The sequence below is a fragment of the Cupressus sempervirens genome, chromosome 5, assembly GCF_028749045.1.
Source record: "Cupressus sempervirens isolate cs-2001-9-10 chromosome 5, ASM2874904v1, whole genome shotgun sequence".
NCBI classification, from domain to species: domain Eukaryota; kingdom Viridiplantae; phylum Streptophyta; class Pinopsida; order Cupressales; family Cupressaceae; genus Cupressus; species Cupressus sempervirens.
The window spans coordinates 701,194,856-701,207,226 of NC_143122.1; positions in this window are offsets into that span (position 1 = coordinate 701,194,856).

Here is a 12,371-nt window from a genome sequence, read left to right on the forward strand (position 1 = left end):
ACAAAAACAACAACATTTATTGGGCCCCCTATCGATAATGGAGTCTTTCCCCCCAAATGATTGCTCAAGTTTATGTGAAGGGTTACACTTATGAAACATTCGTTGTAATGAGTTTGAAATTTTAAAGAAAGTAGTTGTTGAAATTGTAAAGAAAATCATTGTCATGTTGAGATTTTGAACACGGGCATTAATTCATTTTTTGACATAATAAAGGTAATTTAATTTTTATATTTAGAAAAACTTTCAAAAGTTCATTATGATAGATGACCTATAATATATAAAGGTTCTAAATCAAAATTTTGAAGAGATTCCTCTCTCTTTCTTTGTGTGTGTGTGTGTGTGTGTGTGTGTGTGTGTGTGTGTGTGTGTGTGTGTGTGAGAGAGAGAGAGAGAGAGAGAGATAAAAATATTTTTTAACAAAGACTTATGAAGTGTATAGAATTAGAGAGAGGTTTGAATAGGAGATTCTTGTACTTTTAACAAACATAGTTACCTTTATTCTTAAAAATATTATTATTAGTACAGAGGAAAAACTCATATATACACACTATTAAGAAATTATCAAAAAATTGTAAGGGTGAGACTAAAAGCGTTCTCAAATCCAAAGTTAAAGATGTCATTGAGTTATACACCACATCAATACACAACCTTTTGTACCCAAGATTATGACATTGTGACAAGGGAACCTAATCATAATAACCAAGATTATGAACAAGGGACTAAGCCACTTCCTTGGCGCTCATCTTTCTTCTAATCATGTCACAAGCTCATAGGAACTTGTCATGCTTGCGGTTAGTACTATATGACATATACTTGTAATCCCACCTCAATAATGAAGGTTTTAAGACCATCAACACTTCATGTTATTGCATTCGCCCCTTAATCTTCCTCATATCTTACTAGAGAACATTATAAGGCTATGTTGAGACCATTGCTTTCATTACATCCACTAAATCACACTATGAGTTAAATTTTATAGCATCACATGTACAACATCGTCTCCTTGGTCTGATTTTCCACATTTTCCATCATATATAAACTAAAAGTCCAGCTAATACAATGTGTGAGACACAAGTTGAGAAAGAGTAGGCGATGGGAGAGGGAGTGGGAGAGGGAGAGAGAGGGGGGATGGGAGTGTGTGTAAGAGAGAGAGAGAGAGAGTAGGGGATGGGAGAGATTGTGAGAGTGTGTGAGAGAGTAGGGGGTGGAAAAGAGAGAGTACAGGATAGGAGAGAGAGAGTGAGAGCAGGGGATGGGAGAGAGAGCAGAGAGGGAGAGAGTGAGTGAGAGAGTGAGAGTGAGAGAGAGAGAGTAGGGGATGGGAGAGAGAGAGTAGGCAGTAGGAGAGGAAGTGGGAGAGGGAGAGCAAGTGAGAGAGAGTAGGGAATGGGAGAGGGAGTGGGAGAGAGAGAGAGAGAGTAGGGGATGAGAGAGAGAGAGTAGGTGGTGGGAGAGGGAGTAGGAGAGGGAGAGGGAGAGCGAGAGAGAGATAAGAGATGGGAGAGAGAGTAGGCGATGGGAGAGGGAGTGGGAGAGCGAGAGCGAGAGAGAGAGAGGGGGGATGGGAGTGTGTGTGTGTGTGTGTGTGTGTGTGTGTGAGAGAGAGAGAGAGAGAGAGAGAGAGAGAGAGTAGGCGATGGGAGAGGGAGTGGGAGAGGGAGAGCAAGAGAGAGAGGGGGATGGGAGTGTGTGTCTGTGAGAGAGAGAGAGAGTTGGGGGTGGGAGAATGAGAGAGAGAGAGAGAGTAGGGGATGGGAGAGAGTGAGAGAGAGAGAGAGAGAGAGAGAGAGTAGGAAGTGGGAGAGGGAGAGCGAGCGAGAGAGAGAGAGAGAGAGAGAGTATGGGATGTGAGAGAGAGAGAGAGAGTAGGTGGTGGGAGAGGGAGAGTGTGAGAGAGAGTAGGGGATGGGAGAGGGAGAGGGAGAGTAGGGAATGGGAGAGAGAGTGAGAGAGAGAGAGAGTAGGCGGTGGGAGAGGGAGTGGGAGAGGGAGAGCAAGAGATAGAGGGGGATGGGAGTGTGTGTCTGTGAGAGAGAGAGAGAGTAGGGGGTGGGAGAATGTGAGAGAGAGAGTAGGGGATGGGACAAAGTGAGAGAGAGAGAGAGAGTAGGAAGTGGGAGAGGGAGAGCGAGCGAGAGAGAGAGAGGGAGAGAGAGAGAGAGTATGGGATGGGTAAGCGAGAGAGAGAGTAGGTGGTGGGAGAGGGAGAGTGAGACAGAGAGTATGGGATGGGAGAGGGAGAGGGAGAGGGAGAGCAAGAGAGAGAGAGGGGGGATGGGAGTGTGTGTAAGAGAGAGAGAGAGAGAGAGAGAGAGTATGGGATGTGGGAGAGAGAGATTGAGAGAGAGTAGGCAGTGGGAGAGGGAGTGGGAGAGCGAGAGAGAGAGGGGGGGGATGGAGTGTGTGTCTGTGAGAGAGAGTAGGGGATGGGAGAGGAGAGAGAGAGTAGGGGATGGGAGAGAGAGAGAGAGAGTAGGTGGTGGGAGAGGGAGTGGGAGAGGGAGAGTGAGAGAGAGAGAGAGAGTAGGGGATGGGAGAGAGAGAGTGAGAGAGAGTAGGTGGTGGGAGAGGGAGTGGGAGAGGGAGAGTAGGGGATGGGAGAGAGAGTAGGCGATGGGAGGGGGAGTGGGAGAGGGAGATAGATAGAGAGAGAGAGAGAGAGAGAGAGAGAGAGAGAGAGAGTAGCGGTGGGAGAGGGAGAGTGAGAGGGAGAGAGAGAGAGAGAGAGAGAGAGAGAAGGGGGGGGGAATGGGAGTGTAAGTGAGAGAGAGAGAGAGAGAGAGAGAGAGAGAGAGTAGGGGATGGGAGAGAGAGAGTGAGAGAGAGTAGGTAGTGGGAGATGGAGTGGGAGAGGGAGATAGATAGAGAGAGAGTAGCCTGAGAGAGAGAGTAGGGGATGGGAGAGGAGAGGAGAGAGAGAGAGCGAGAGAGAGAAGAGAATGGGAGAGAAGAGAGAGTGAGAGAGTAGGGGATGGGAGAGAGAGTGAGAGAGAGTAGGCAGTGGGAGAGGGAGTGGGAGAGGGAGATTGATAGAGAGAGAGAGTAAGGGATGGGAGAGGAGAGAGAGAGAGCGAGAGAGAGCAAGGGATGGGAGAGGATAGAGAGAGTGAGAGAGATAGTAGGGGATGGGGGATGGTGGGATATGGAGAGATTATTTTTCACATAGTGCGTAAACACTATAGTGCGTATGCACTATATGAAAACACCAAAAAAGGGTCATAACGCAAGTTTGGGTCCTTGCTGATCCATATTCTACTTTTTGTCTGTTGTGTATTTTGTTGTTCTGATAGTAAACACAGGTTTCAAGCTATTGGAAGTTAGCAAACACTATTTGAAGGCTTTTTGAACATTCTTTCATTGTATTTGAAGCTAGCAAACACCAAATTCAATCATTGGATATGCTATTTGAAGGCTTTTTGAATATTCTTTCTATAGAAAAGGTTAGTGCACTCCTTTTTAAATATTCTTTGTTGTTATATAGAGACAAATTTGATTATAATTTGACATGTTTAATATATAGTGAATTCGTTGAAATTTGTATGTTTGAATGAATTGTTATTTGAAAATGGTTAGGAATTAGACAAGTTGTTTAATATGTATTGTGTATTCATTGAAATAATTGCAATTTGTATATGTATTTGAATGATTTGTAATTTACAAATTGTAAGTAATTCAAATGTTTGAATAATTTGACATATAGAAATCATCATCATGCCAAGGAAGAAACCAAAAACTCAAGCAATGGAAGAGAGGGAGAGAGATTTGGAAATTAAAAGAAGTAAAATGAAACTACTATGTGAATAAAAAAAATTGCAAAGCAATAATGAAGAATTGACTTTCGAAGAGGAACAAGAACCACTGATACAAAGAAACAAAGAGGAAGAATTGGAAAGACAAAGAGAACGAATGAGATTGTTATGCTTAAGAAGACAATTGAATTTTGAAGCTACACCATCTTCCAATGTTGGAGTCATATCATCATCTCATGTTGAAGAGATGCTAATTTGTAGATCTAATGATGTACACACTCCATCATGTCATGTTGAAGGCACAACATCAACATATCAAGTAGGTGATATTCCATCTTTTGCATCTTATTGCCAAGGCACATCATCTTCGGTTCAAGGTACGCAAAGCACTCAACGTTATGTTGATGTTCAAAATGTTGAGGGAATGGATGAGATTATAACACCTTCTATAATTCTTTTTAGGAGACCAAAATATTTGATTGATATTGATATTAACATTTTGAAATCAATGCCTAACAAGATTAGCAAGCGTTCTTGTCAAAAAAAAGTTAATTGTACATGGAGATTATTCTTTGAAGAATTAAATATTGCTGGTCAATGCCAATTATTTGTTAAAATGATGAAGAATTTGAAATTTAGGCCTATCATGAAGATTCTTGGGCTAAGAACGATGGACGATTCAAATGAAAAAAACATTGTAAAGAATCTAATGAGGGCTTATAACAAAGTGGGTTCTAAATCATGCACCAAAGATAGTAATATCACAAGACAAGTACTTACATCGACAATAGTAAGTACCCAAATGAAGAAAGATCGACTTATGAGAAAGACAAGAAAAATATTGAAAATTGGTAGAGGTACTCTAAGGAGAGCCATGCTAAGGCGTGAGAGATTGGAAGATCAGCGGTAGACTACTGCAAAAGGATAAAGAAATTAGTGAAGCTTTGAAATCACTAATCAAATATTTTTGGACAAATAACACATGTGTTTCCCCTAATCAAAGAGATTTTGTAAGGAGTATTGGTAGCCAAAATCACGAGCCACATGCTAAACATTTTTTGGACTCAACTCAGACACAATTTTTTGCAAAATTTATTGGTATGTATCATCAAATTCTAATAAGTCAGATTTTTTGAGATGGGTAAACCTTTTTATGTGAAGATAAATCATGCATGCACAACTTCTTGTTGTAGAATACATATTGAATTTTCTAACCATTTTGATGTTCTTAGGCATATATGTGTGTTTTTGCATTCTAAGTTTGTTTTACAGGATTGTGACATGAATGAGCCACCTAGATCTTCAAGGGAATTCATATCCAACATTTTATGTGAAATAAGGGACGACTAACAATTTTACAAGACATCATGCTTGGATGGTACATGCTTATTTTGTGGTTCTTTGCAACTTTTATCAACTTGTGAACATATGGATAGTACACATACAATTGGAAATGAAATAGTAGATTACAGAAAATATAAGACAGTGACATATGCTCTAAAAGATGAGAAACAAGGTAAAAGATGTGATTTAGTCATTGAAAAGATTCCAATGTATGAGTTCATGAAGATTTTTTGTGAAAATATTATTTATGAGTATGCAAAGCATACACATAGAGCTCGATGGCTAGATTTGCAATTCAATTTGTGCAAGGATACGTTTCCACTGGATACCATTGTTTCAGTTGTAAACTTTGCAGAGAACTACACACTACAACCACAAAATGAGGTGCAAGCAAAGTATTATACTTCTCAACAAGTTTCCATATTTGTTCACATAACATTCATGCATTCACCTACAAGTATAAAGGATGACAGGAAGATTTTGAGGGAGTACCATTTTTAGATCAGCAATGATCGATCACATTCTACAAAGTTTGTACATGGTTGTTTTAGACTATTTTATGAGATTTTGCTAGCATGGGCGTACCATATCATTAGCACATTATTTGGTCAGACAATTACGCATCTTAATTCAAGAATGCACGAATGTTCTATTGATTGAGCAAGATGCATAGGTTGTCTAGAATTCAATATATGTGAAATTTCACAGAGGCTGGTCATGGAAAGGGAGAGCACAATGGTGCAAGTGCATGCATCAAAAGAGCCTTAGCTCGTGAAGAACTAAAGTACAAAGATGGAGCAATATTGATAGATACAAAATCCATCGTCCAGTGCTGTAATGATACAATGGGTCTAGGTAAGGAAGGTGAATTTATGGTTCATAGATTTTTTTGGTTGATAGATAATACTAACATTGCACCTTATGAGGATTGTTGCACACTAATAGGATCAAGTGAGTTGCACTCTTTTAGAAGCTCTGATGTAGGTTCATGGAGTATCCACACACAAAAAATAGCATGCTATTATCGATCATGTGTAGAGAAAAATTGGGATGACTGTAAGTCGACTGAATGGGTGGATAAATGGGATATATAGGTTTTTGACCTAATTGAAACCTATTGTCCCCCACAAGCACTGGAAATGGTAGAGATGGATTTCTCTATTGACTTTGACCGCTTGTCTGATCTAGTGCAACCTGGTAATATATATATATATATATATATATATATATATATATATATATATATATATATATTTATTTATTTATATTTATATTTATATATCTTTGTAATTTCAATATGTAACTTTATAACTTTTATCTAAGTATTTTCTAAATTAATGACCACATTTTTTACATTTATCACTATAGGCCATGTTTTTGTTGTTATTGCACTTGAAGATAATGAAGAAGGGACATATTATTATTTGTGTCATTGTGTCCAAGCCAAACAAAAATTGGATCACTTAGTTATAGATGGTGAAGGTTTAGAGTACCATATCAGTGTGGTAGTTGTAATTGGCACATGGCTTAGACGATATTCTATGAAGAACCTTAACTTGTGGTTATTCGAGGATTGGCAAACAAAGAGGAAGATTCTTCATTATTTGAACCTTGTTGTCAAATCAAATGTACACTTGATAAAATATGGTGGAAAACCACATAATAAGACTCCTCAAAAAGTTCATAAGTTAGACCACGAGGCAATACTTGATACATTAAAATGTAGAGTAGATCTAGATGGTTCATTAGATAGAATAAGAGGAGAGAGAGAGAGAGAGAGAGAGGTGTAGGGGCATCTTGAATCTTAGGACCCTCACCTTTTCATTTTTGTTGTGTTATGCTCCAAGTGAGCCTTGTAAGTAGAATAAGGGTCATTGCACCTAGGTGTGGCAGTTAGGGTATTGTTGTCACTTAGGTTTGCACCCTTGTCCAAAGCCTATGCATGAGGACAACCTAGTGAAACATGGAAACAACCTCCAAGCTATGGGACTTGAACTGTGAGGTTGAGTCTCCGGAGAAGGCCAACTTTCTCTTACTATCAAGATGCACCTAACTACTCTTGGAGAGGAAAAGGGAAAAGGAGAGCATGAAAGCAAATCTACCTAATCTAATCTAAAGAGGTGATGCACCAAAATAGAGTGTTTAGACCAATCTCTGCCCATATATGCACTTTTGAACCAAAATGAAACTAAGGATATACACCTTCAGACTTGCTTTAATCTAATAATCACATGCAAATCAGAAGACCAAGATGAATGACACAAGGAAAGAGAGATTCACTTATACTACCATTCATAGGCCAAGGAGGTACAATCATGCAGATTACAGAATTTCACAAAACACTAGTGTAGGCAAAGAGTTCTTGCACTTCACACCAATGGCTGAAAGAGATAAGACATAAATCATGCAGTTCAGAGGCACAAGGAATTTTATACTAGAATTGCAGAGCAATAGCAGAGAACAACAGAGAATGATCGACCCTTACAAAATTTACAAAAATTGCCTTTATAGTTCACGCATAACTGAGATTTTCCCTCCAAAACTATCCTGCAACCACCACCATCAAGGCTCTGCCAAGAACAATCATGGGGATCTGAAGAAATTTGATCTAAGTATAGCTTTAGGTACCATGAAATCTGACTATTAACTAAAACAAAGCCTCGAGAAGACAGAGGCAGTGCCATAACTATGCTCTGACCAAGTAGATAGATTAGATCAAGGTGGTAGAGTGTCTCTACATGCTTCACATTCACTTCTAGTGGTTGGAATTGATCACAAAGATCAAATTGCATAAAAAATCCAGATTCTCTTCATTCCTAAGCACCTAAAATAGTAGGGTCAACAAGTCAACTAAACTTTGTATCCAAAATGGGCTACATGGGCCAATAACCTCCTTTTATCTTGCCACCTCACAAGAGTCCAACGTGGTTGACCATCTCTTTTCATTACTAAATACACCAACCCTCAAACTCCAACTGCGACCGTCACATTAACTGACAGCCGCATCTAACCGTTATTGCCTCCACCGGACCCACTGGGACACATGTCACCGAGGTGCTATGTCACTATGCCTATCCTCCGAGCAATTTCCCATAGCAAGATAGCCCCCACCGTAGATCCAGACTGATCTAACGATTGTGAAGACTCGTCGTATTACTGCACTATCTCCCTAAAACCTCTGGGCCCACAAAACACTTGACAACCACCTGGCACAACCTGGCATCCTTATCTTGGTGAGACCTGGCCCCACTGATCCATGTGGCACAATGGCACTATGTAACTATAGGTAATATCCTCGTAGCTTTCCATAGAAAAATAGCGCCTACCGTTGATTCAGATTGATCTGACGATCGTGAAGACTTGCTATATTACTATGCTTTTTCCTTTAAAACTTCTAGGCCCACGAGACAACTCAGCACACCTGGCATCCAACTTAGCCCGAACTGGTACCATCCCTGCGGTTTCATAACACTCAACCCCACCTTGCTACATGTCGCTGAGGCGCTATGTCGCTATGGATAACGTCCTCGCAGCTTCCCATAGCGAGATAGCGCCTATCGTCAATCTCCTTAGGTCTACGGTGATCAACAAATTTGTACAACTACACATCGAGTTGGCTGAGTGGACCAACGAAAAACCACCATTGTACTGTGACCCACTTGACAACTACCACCGAGGATGGGTCATAATAACACTTGGAGAAGGGTAGGCCCATTACGTCATCTGTGCCATGTGTCACTGAGGCACTATGTCGCTATGGATAACATCCTCGCAGCTTCCCATAGCGAGATAGCTCCCACCGTTGATTTTCTAAGATCTGGCAGTGAGCAAGATGGATTTGACCTATCAGTATACCGACTAATAGAAACTGGCCACGTGCCAACCTGTCTGACAAATTTCCTTACTAGTATCTGATGGGGCATACTTGGGACCCACCTTCCTTCTGATGTCGCCACAGTATCACTTTATGTCTGGGCGCTATGTCGCTAACAGCGAGGAACACAAATTTTCTGATAGCGCCATAGCGCCCGTCGTGGATCTAGCAAAATTCGATGTCGGAGAAACAACGAGGCAAGGGAGGATCCAATTGACACGCAGCCAAAAGGCGCTATGTTGCTATGGATAAACAACGTGCAACTTCCCATAGCGAGATAGCGCCAATCGTAGATCCAGACTGATTTGATGATGGGGACTTGCGAGCTCGCAGAAACACTAAATTGCGTAGGGAAGAAATATAATAAGGTTAGATCATTAAAAATTTTTGATATTCCTGGGATGTTTAAAATAGCATTAAACCAAGAAGTGACTGTTGGGCGGGCAAGTATTTAAAATTCAAATATTTGGCACGGGGCACAATATGTAACATTTCTGGTGACTCACAGGGGATGCTAGCCTACTATGCATAAGACTAGTGGTCCAAAGCATCCATTGGGTTACAGAGTCAAAAGATGTAGATCCTGTGTATACTATGAAACCCTAACCCTACCTCTAAGAGGAAAACCCTGAAACCCCTATCTCTGCAACTGGAACCAGAGACCAAAACCTCCTTTTGCAACCTTCAAAATTTCGAGAAAACTGGCTATCTCATAGAGAGATAGCTGTGCTCATGCACTTCTTAGAAAATAGGAGAGCTGAAAAAAAAGAAACTACTCTACTTATATACATGAAACCTTCAACCTTCATCAGAAGCATGGTTTGAGATAAATCCCATTGATTGGGATGGGCAAAATTTGACCACTAGGCCTGCTTAACTGGAAAGCATTGGCCTGCTTGCAACTGACAATCAGATAGGGACCACTCCACAATGCATCAAACTTTGAGTGTCTTCCTAGTTTTGCCCTATCTGCATCCCATTTCAGAACCAAATCTCCCTCCCTGAAGATTCTGACCTTAGCCTTCCTTTCAAAACTCTTTTTTACCTACTGTTGGTGTGTCTCTAGGGTCTGCACGGCTTAACTTCTCTTCTCTTCCAGCTCCATTAGCTCTGCTATTCTTACTATCATGGCATCATCTTCAATCAACTCCAGCTGATGAGCTAGCTCTAGGGATGGGAACTCCAATGAAATTGGAAGCCTTGCTTCTCTACCATAAACTAACACAAATGGTGAATTCCCTATTGACCTTTTAGGCATTATTCTAGCAGCCCATAGTGCAGTCTTCAATTTTTTATGCCAACACCTCTGGTTATCTTCTATTGTCCTTTTCATGATTCTGATTAGGTTCTTGTTGGATGACTCATCCAGGCTATTACCTTGAGGATAGTAGTTTGATGATGTGCTCAAGTAGATGTTATGATCCACTACCCATGCACAAATCTGAGCTCCAACAAAAGACTTTGCATTATCTGAAATAATGGTTGAAGGGGCACCAAACTTGGTCACAATTCCATCAAGGAACTCAACAACTAAAGATTCAATGGCATCCTTCAATGCAACTGCCTCTGTCCATCTAGTGAAGTAATCTATAGCAGCTAAAATCCATTTATGACCTAAATTGGAAGAAGGATTGATAGGGCCTATGAAATCCAATCCCCATTGAGCAAAGGGTTGATCCACCTGGATAGGATGAAGGGGAAGAGCTGCAAATCTTTGTTTGCCAAAGAAGAAGGCACATTTTTCACACTTCCTCACATACTTATGACAATCATGAAACAGAGATGGCCAGTAATAACCAGCCCTCATGATCTTCATTGCAGTTGTCCTTGCTGAGAAGTGGCCACCATCAGGACCATCATGAAGTTCTTTGATCATTCTTTCAGCATGGTCTGTATCAAGGCATCTTAATAGGGATCCATTAAAATCTTTTCTAAAAAGGACACAGTCAACTATGACATAAGGAATTGACTATAATCTATACTGTCTCCTTTTAGTTCTATCTAATCCTTGAGGGTATCCATTGCATAATAAGAAATTCGTCATATCATCCATCCAACTCCTTGGGTCACTATTTCTTACCTCTTGTTGCTCTGTCAATATCATAGCAGCTTCCTCATCAGGTTCTTGAGATGATAACATCTATTTACACAAACCCCTCCCTCTTACCAGCTTGATAATCTGAATGTCAATATCATATTCCATCACTTTATTAATCCAACTAGCTCTTTTCTCACTAATATCTTTGCTCAAAAGAAAATCCTTCACACTGGCATGGGGTACCAACAAATGAATCTTATTATGAGATAGGAGGTGTCTAAATTTCTTTAAAGCTCTGATGACTACAAGGGCTTGCTTCTCTACATAGTTGTATTTATCTTCATATTCTTTAAGCCCTTTGCTAAAGAAAGCTATGGGTTTCTCGTCACCTTTATCATTTCTTTGAGTTAGGACAACAGAAATGTTTGACTCACCACCTAGGGTATAAAGGATTAAATCTTTCTCAAAATTTGGATTCATGAGAGTAGGGGCTAAGGCTATGGTTGTCTTGATCTCTTCAAAACTTTCTTTCCCTTCTTTGGTCCATGCAAAGACCATACCTTTCTTGAGCATAGTTGTAAGAGGTTTCACATGGTAGCAAGATTAGGGATAAATCTTCTCACAAAATTTATCCTACCTAAGAAACTTTGTAGCCCTTTCCTGTGTTTAGGAAGAGGGAGGGCAAGTATTGCTTTTGTTCTCTCTGGATCAATGGTTAAGCCATCCTCAGATACAATGTGTCCTAATAATTTTCCTTGGTTAGTAGCAAAGACACACTTGCTTGGGTTAAGAGAAACCCCAAACTCTCTGCATCTTAGGAATACCTGTCTTAGATGATCAAAATGATCTTCCACATCCTTTGAATACATAGTGATATAATCAAGGTAAACTAAGACAAACTTGTCAATCAATCTTTTGAAGGCCCTCTCCATTGCTTTCTAAAATGTAGCACCTACACTGGTTAGTCCAAATGGCATCCTACAATAAGCATAGGTACCCCATTTAGTGGTAAATGTAGTCTTGTATCTATTAGACTCTTTAACCAACACTTGATTGTAGCCAAAAAATCCATCAAGGAATGAAAATCTCTTTGAACCACTGACCTTGGACAAAATATGCTCCATAGAAGGGAGAGGATAGTGATCTTTAAGGGAAGCTTGGTTAAGGTCCCTAAAGTCCACACACAATCTAATTTCTTCGTTCTTCTTCCTAACAGGGACAAGGTTTGCTACCCATGATGAGAGTTTGATGGGAAAAATTATATTGGACTCAATCAACTTGGATAGCTCTTTTCTCATTAGGGGTTCAATCTTGGGATTCATTGGCCTATGTTTTTGTCTTACTGGTTTTACATCATTATTTAAAT